The sequence below is a fragment of the Mustela nivalis genome, assembly GCF_964662115.1.
Source record: "Mustela nivalis genome assembly, chromosome: 14".
Taxonomy (NCBI): Eukaryota; Metazoa; Chordata; class Mammalia; order Carnivora; family Mustelidae; genus Mustela; species Mustela nivalis.
The window spans coordinates 88,342,898-88,350,979 of NC_139033.1; the positions used below are offsets into that span (position 1 = coordinate 88,342,898).

General features: G+C 44.9%; 1 protein-coding gene across 18 annotated transcripts in view; it reads right to left on the reverse strand.

Moving 5' to 3' along the window:
- The window catches only part of MTMR3 (myotubularin related protein 3), a 139,503-nt gene extending 132,082 nt beyond the window's left edge, over window positions 1-7,421 (reverse strand). For 4 of the 18 annotated variants that reach the window (XM_082697980.1, XM_082697984.1, XM_082697981.1 and 1 more), the window contains exon 1: window positions 7,140-7,392. The gene's annotated coding sequence lies outside the window, so the exon portion shown is untranslated. Of the gene's footprint in view, window positions 1-6,806; window positions 6,944-7,139 lie in introns of those variants that run through there. The other 14 variants (XM_082697982.1, XM_082697979.1, XM_082697991.1 and 11 more) reach the window with 8 other exon arrangements.
- Window positions 7,422-8,082: the final 661 nt, after the last annotated feature.

Below are 8,082 nucleotides of genomic sequence, written 5' to 3' on the forward strand. Positions count from 1 at the left end.
ACTGAGATGATCAAAATTTTGGAGATCACTGGCCTGATGTATTCTGTCACTGCACTTTCATTTTTACCCACCCCATTCACAGAGTTAAACTGCAGAGGCTAAGACCTGATGCTGAAAAAAAACAAAAGGAAAACTATTCTCAAACTATCTTAAACTCCCACCAACAATTTAAAAGATAATAAATCACTAGCAAGAATAACAGAGAACTGGACACTAATATACTATTGGTGGGACTTTTTTTTTTTTAAAGATTTTATTTATTTATTTGACAGAAGAGACACAGGGAGAGAGGGAACACAAGCCAAGGGGAGTGGGAGAGGGAAAAACAGGCTTCCTGCAGAGCAGGGAGCCCAATGCGAGGCTCAATCCCAGGGGGATCATCACCCAAGCCAAAGGCAGACGTTTAATGACTGAGCCACCAAGGCAACCCAGGTGGGACCTTTTTTTTTTTTTTTGAAGATTTTATTTGAGAGCATGCACACCTGCCAAAGAGCACGAGCAGAGGGGCGAGGCAAGAGAGGGAGAAGACTGCCTACTAAGCAGGGAGCCCTATGTGGGGCTTGATCCTAGGACCCCAAGATCACAACCTGAGCTAAAGGCAGACCCTTAACCACCTGGGCCACAGGTGCCTCCTGGGAATTTTTTTTAAAGATTTATTCATTTTAGAGAGAGAAAAAAGATACACGCAGGGGCACACAAGCAGAAAGGGGCAGGGAGAGGGAGAGAGAATCTCATGCAGACCCAGAGCCCAGAACAGAGCTAAACATGGGGCTCTATCTCTTCACCCTGAGATCATGACCTGAGCACAAACCAAGAGTCCCAAGCTCAACCAACTGTACTACCCAAGCACCCAGGGTGAAGCTTTAAAACAGACATCCTATCTACAGGGCACCATGAGTATATTCAAATGTAAAATGCACAAATCCTTTGACTGTATGAGCCCACTTTAAGAAATTTAGCCCATGGAAATAGCAGCACAATTGCGTAAGAAAAAGTCCTAAAGATTTTACTTATTTGACAGACAGAGTCAGTGAGGTAGGCAGTGAGGCAGGCAGAGAGAGAGGAAGGGAAGCAGGCTCCCCAATGAGCAGAGAGCCTGATGAGGGGCTTGATCCCAGGACCCTGGGATCATGACCTGAGCCAAAGGCAGAGGCTTTAACCCACTGCGCCACCCAGGTGCCCCCAAAAAAGTCCATTTTAAAAAATTAAAATACATTCAAAACCCAGGAGTTCATGACATCACTGTTTTAAGAGAAAAATTGAAAATGTCCATTAACAAGGAATTGTAAATTATGACACATCTGTATCACAGAACAGTAAATCAACATTAACAGAACATCAATTTGACATGAAAAGTTGTTCATTTTGAAGTATTCAATAGATAATGTATAAGAAAAAAGGAAAATACCAAATGTTACTCTAAGTGGGATCATGGGTTATCTCTACTTTATTCTCCTGAGTTATCTCAAGTCTTTGTTTTGTAGGATTCCCCCCCACCCCACCACTACCACCACACTGAATATGTACTTGTAGCTTTCACAATCAAAAATAACAATTTCAGGGGCACCTGGGTGGCTTAGTCCGATCAGAGTCTGCCTTCAGCTCAGGTCATGATATTGGGGTCCTGGGATAGAGACCCATGCCAGGCTCTCTCCTCAACGCGAAGTCTGCTTCTCCTTCTCCCTCTTCCTCTGTATGTTCTCTCCCTCTCTCACTCCCTCTCAAATAAATAAAAATCTTTAAAAAATAAAAAATAAATAAAAACAAATCACCACACTTACCTTTACCCTATGATGTTGCCACCTGCCATTTAGAAAACACAGCCCTAAACCTCACACAAAATGTACTAAACTCCTTCCACTACCACTTTAAAAAATGGGTGAAATCTAGCAAATCTATTCCAAGTACAAATTGTAAGACGTCCCAGATCCCTCTCTGAAGTTTCTGCTGAACTGAGATGATTCCTTGGATTTTTCTTTTAATATTTAAGTACTCTCTACAACGCAACAGGGGGGCCCAAACTCACAGCCCCAAGATCAAGAGTTGCATGCTCTTCCACTTGAGCCAGCCAGGTGCTCCTGTAACTATTCCTACGGGCAGACAGATTGCAAGTGCTGAAAGTTTCTCCAGACTGAGTACAGAAATCTTTTCTGCTACCATATTAGTAAATTCTACACTTGAGAACATGTAATAGGTTTACCACTACTCCACAAGCCAACTCTTCAAAGAAAATAAAACAGGACTCTAATATAGTATCATACCCCTACATTTTCAGATTGCTTTCCATATGCACCATTCCATTTTATCCTCCCTGATGAACTGAGATGAAGTGTTACTCTTCCTTTTATTAATGAGGGAATTGAAGCAGAGAACACTTACATGGCATGCCAGAAACAACACAGCTAACAAGGAACACAACTCAAGTTTGAACTGAAGACTTACCTGTCTACCCATTCTCATGTTACAATTTTCATGGTGAACATTTGATACAAATATGAACTTAAGAAGTATGTTAAGTTTCTAGATATGAGGGGCACTTTGCTGGCTCAGTCTAGCATGGCACTCTTGATCCCAGGATTGTGAGTCAGAACCCAACACTGGGTATAGAGCATACTTACTTAAAAAAAAAAAAAAAAAAAAAGTTTTTTAATGTCTAGATACAAAAGTGAAAATGAAAGCATATCAATATGGTATCAAAATAAAGATTAAAAACAGCAATGAATGTCAATTTTGGTAGCCTCTAAAATTACCAGGAATTCTAGTGCAATCCAATATGGATTTGATCTCATACTGTGTCTTAAGTGAACCTTTTACTGATTATAAAATTACATATAAATTTACCATAGAAAATTACAGAATTGGGTGTCTGTAAGAAAAAACTGGGCACATAAATTACACAAACTTCCCCAAACCATTCTTAAACTTGCGGCTTCACACTAAATTATGAAGTTCCTTATGTGAAATCCATTTTTATTTCAACACTAAGTGAATTACAACAGCTAAGTGTGTTATTTCTGCATAATACTTGCAACATGCACTCAATTTCCAGTGCACTTTTGGACAATGTATAAAATCTGTAAGCTAAGAGTAGAACCCAAAAACATTCAAGTTAAAAAAAAAAAAAAAAAGGTTCATCTACCTACATAAAATAAATACCAAATAACAATTACAATTTACTGAAGATTCGCAGAGGAATGCCTGGCTGGCTCTGTCAGTAGAGTACATGACTGTTGATCTTGGGGTTGAGAGTTCAGGCCCCTTGCTGGGTAAAGAGCTTACTTAAAAAAAAATGAAATAGTTCTTAAAAAAAATTTTTTGCAGAATTAGGATGAAGAAACTACTTGAGATCAACAAGTATAGGCCTTTTTTTTTTTTTTTTTTAAGATTTTATTTATTTATTTGACACAGGGAGAGAGAGAGAGAGATCCCAAGCAGGCAGAGAGAGAGAGAGAGAGAGGCAGAAGCAGGCTCCCTGCTGAGCAGAGAGCCCGATGCGGGGCTCGATCCCAGGACCCTGAGATCATGACCTGGGCTGAAGGCAGAGGCTTAACCCACTGAGCCACCCAGGCGCCCCAAGTATAGGCCTTTAATTGTATAAATGAGAAAATAGAGATCCAGAGAATTGAATTCCTAACAGCAGTCATAGACAATTAAAGACACAATCTCTGCCAATCTACAGCTTCCCATTATTCTAAATGTCTCTGCATCTAATAAAGTCACTAAAAAGGGCCATTATACCTAAAAAAAACAAAAACACACACACATTCAAGACCCAGGATAATTTACAATGACAGTCCTAGGAAGACCAAAAAAAAAAAAAAAAGGGGGGGGGGAGGAGAAAGAAAAACCTTCTGTTTTCTAAAGATGTTATTTTTAAGTAATCTCTACACCCAACATGGGGCTCAAACAACCCTGACATCAAGAATCACATAATCTACCAACTAAACCAGAGAAAAGCCCCTATACCATAGAACCTCTCGAAGGAATCCCAAAGTTCTAAACCACATGAGCTAAAAACTGGCTCTCTGATCCAACGCAAGGTATCAAGTGGGTTTTGTTGTTTTTTGGGGTTTTTTAAGATTTTATTTATTTATTTATTTATTTGAGAGAGAGAGAATGCACAGGGGCAGAGGGTCAAACAGAGTCCCTGCTGAGTGGGGAGCCCTATCTAGGGCTGGATCTCAAGACCCTGAGATCATGACCTAAGCTAAAGTCAGAAACTTAATCAACTGAGCTGAGCCACTCAGGCACCCCCTCAAGTAGCCTTTAATAACTAATGTTATCAACCATCACAACTTCTTTCCCCCATTTCAGCAGTCATAGACAATTAAAGACACACTTCATTTTCTCAACAAATATCTGAGAGCACAGTATACGCTGTGGGAACTATGGCAGACACTGGAGACACCCTGAAAACAAAACAGCCTCTAGCTCTCAAACTGGACAGTAGGATACACTTCTCTAAAACACTATTCCATGATTTGACAGGATATTTACCAAACTCCTTCACTACTCTACATAACTATGATTTTTTTTTTAAAGATTTTGTTTTATTTATTTGACAGAGATCTCAAGTAAGCAGAGAGGCAGGCAGGGGCAGAGTGGGGGGAGGAAGCAGGCTTCCTGCTGAGCAGAGAGACCGATGTAGGGCTCAATCCCAGGACCCTAAGATCATGACCTGAGCTGAAAGCAGAGACTCAACCCACTGAGCCACCCAGGTGCCCCAACTATGACACTTCTCCCAATTCTTCCAAACTTATAACAAACTTCACAACACCCCCTCTGCAACATGAATACTTCTTGGGTAATTCACCACTCTGCTTTACCACAGAAGGTGTTAACCATAACTACAACAGATTTAAAAACTGACTTTACCACTCCTCATGGCCTGGGGCAAATTTCAAGAACTTTTCATAATCCACAATAAACCTTCCGGGTGCACAACCCTCATCTCAAATGACTGCTAACCCACCCACCCTACCCTCACTTTACTAGATACCTGAGTCAGCTGGTTTAGGAGCAAGTATATTGAGATGTTGGGAAGCACCTTCCATGGACCTCTTTGTGAGCCAAAAGCAGATCTACTGCTTCTCCCTCTCCTTTTCATTCCTCTAGATTCTTTTATGTATCTCTAGATATACCTCCAATCAAGCAGCATCTAATTTTATCACATGTGTTCCCAAAGACTGGCACAAATAACTTCTAGCAACAAATCTAATTCCCCTACCTAAATCCATTATATTTTAAGAGATGTTCAATCTTCAGTTTTAAATTTCCCAGGCTTCCCCTTCTTCCCTATCAAATTCTGTTTTTTTTTTTTAAAGATTTTATTTATTTATTTGAAAGACGGAGATCACAAGTAGGCAGAGAGACAGGCAGAGAGAGAGAGAGAGGGAAGCAGGCTTCCTGCGGAGCAGGGAGCCCGATGCGGGGCTCGATCCCAGGACCCTGAGATCATGACCCGAGCCAAAGGCAGCAGCCCAAACCACTGAGCCACCCAGGCGCCCCCCCTATCAAATTCTTAAAGCTCTATAAAGAACTAAAAGCACTCTCAGAAGTCATAATTAATGGGAACCTTATGGAAAACCAAAGGTGACCTAAAGCTGACTTTCACAGGTTCACAAACCTGGCTGACCAGAATCATTCAGGGAGCTTTGTAAGGATGGATTCCCAGGCCCCACCCTCAAAGATTTTAATTCACCAGGCCCTCCTGAATGGAGTTCAGGGCAATCTATACTATTTCTGATGACCATATTGAAGTAACCACTAAACTAAAGAACCTAGCCTACAAGTTGAGAAAGAGGGGTTCTCCTATGGCTTGCTATTAACTACAAGTGGGTCTGCACCACTGTGCTGGTCACTTGAACTTCTCTGGGTCATCTGAAAATGAGGGAAGTAATTACAGCTGAAAGAGGCCTTCATAGGCAGCTAATCTAAAATTCTAGAATCCTCCAAATTTAGTTTAATATCACATACCGTACCAGGCTTACTCAAAACTTGGTCATTTTGTAAGCTCTTCTACCCACGCAAGTCAGACCCTAGAGGGAAGACTTTTTGCATGGCACCAATCCACCTTACTGGGGTCTCCCAGTAAAAATAACACATATCATGTCTCTAGCCCTACAGAAACACTCTTTAAAAAGGAGAAAGTCCCTGTCACCTCTCCATGTAAAAATCACAAACGTTTTACAAAAAAAAACTCGTGTAATTCAACCCAAGCCTTCGATAGAATCACCATTCAAATTGTGAGAACAGTTGAACCTCAACTAGAAGAGTATGAACATTCTTTTTTCATTATGAAAAATTAGGTTGTGAGATAAGCAGAGTGGATGTCAATATATTCAATCAGTCAAGAATTCAGCCTGTGACCGGAGAAGACACCTGCACATCAATAGGTAACTGAAGACCAAGTGCAAAACTCAAGCAAGGTTATCAGACCCTGAGAAGTTTATTAAAGTGCCATAAAATTGATCCCATTATTTTGAGGTAAGTTTTCCAGCCCAAAGTACAAGCAACAATATTATCGCAAGGGTCCTACGCCGCACTATTTCCACCTGAGAAATAATCTCTCCCGGAGCAGTCAGACCAGTGTTCACTGAACTCTCAACCGCCTCCAAACCATCCTTCCCACCCAAGTACTACCAGGTCAGGAGGATGCCCGGCTGCACAGTCAGTCGGCCACTCCTCCTTCCCACAAGTCCTGGGCCCGCACCGCTCGCCCCGGGGGCTCTCCTGGCCCCCAACCTCCGCCTCTCGCCACAGTGGACTCCCACAGACCTGGTCGGGCGCGATGGAGGCACACTCACCTCCCGGGGTCCGCGGGCACTTGTCGGGACGCTCCGGGGGCAGCACTTCACAACCCCAGCCCCATGGGCCCGTCCCTGCCAGGTTCGGGACGGCCGCCCGGGACCCCGCCTCCCCCTCGCCGAGCCCGGCCGCTACGCTCCCACTCCCCACGCCTCCCCCTGGCGGCCGCGGCCGCCACCCAGGACTCCCGTCCCCGGGCCACGCACGCTGTCCCCAGCCCCCCACGGGCCGCCGCCTCCTCAGAGGGTGACAGCCACTGCGCCGGGGCCGAGGCCGGCCCCTCCTCCAGCCCCTCCTCACCCCCAGAGGAAGGGGAGGGGGGGCGTCCTTACCGGGCGGCAAGACATGGCGAGGCCCGCCACGGCACGGCCACCTCCGCCACCCCACTAGGCTCCCAGCCAGGGCCGGCGGGGGTCAGCGCCTGAGCCGCTGGAGCCTCTCCTCCGGCTGCTCCTCCGCTGCCGCCGCCGCCTTCTCACAACCACAACAACATGGCGGCAGCGGCCACACAGAGCGCGCTCCCGACGCCGAGCCGGGCCGCGAGCGGGGGCGCGCGCGCACGCTCGGGCCCTCAGTCCGCGGTCTGGAGAAAGGAGGCAGGCCTTCGCGGGTTCGGCAGAGGCGGGGCCCGGGCCGGTGGCCACGCCCCGGGTGTGGGCGGGGCTACAGACCAGCAGAATGCCCTCCGCGGGAAAGGCTGGAAGAGCAGCTCAGGTGGAGAAAGAATTAGAAACAGGTGGGAAATAGACAAGGAAGAAAACCAATCGTGGCCCTAAGATTTGGGGGAGGCATCTTTTCCCTGCCCTATAGCCCTGAGCAAGACAAAGCCTCACTCTACTTAACCAGTACAATGGAACAACAGTAGTATTTTTTTTAAGATTTTATTTATTTATTTGACAGACAGAGACCACAAGTAGGCAGAGAGGCAGGCAGAGAGAGAGAGGAGGAAGCAGGCTCCCTGCAGAGCAGAGAGCCTGATGCGGGGCTCGATTCCAGGACCGCTGGGATCATAACCTGAGCCTAAGGCAGAGGCCTTAACCCACTGAGCCACCCAGGCGCCCCAACAACAGTAGTATTTTTCACCTGTAGTTATGGTGAGGCTAAAACTAATTTAACATAACGCATATAAGTTTTGTGTGCTCAAGGCTCTCAGAAATACAATTTCAAACTGCTTCAGCTGAACCTCAGCTACAAGAAATGAGTTTTCAAACACACAAAAATTGTACCCTACCCACAATAGCCTGAATGGAATTATTTTAGGCCCTTAACAGATTA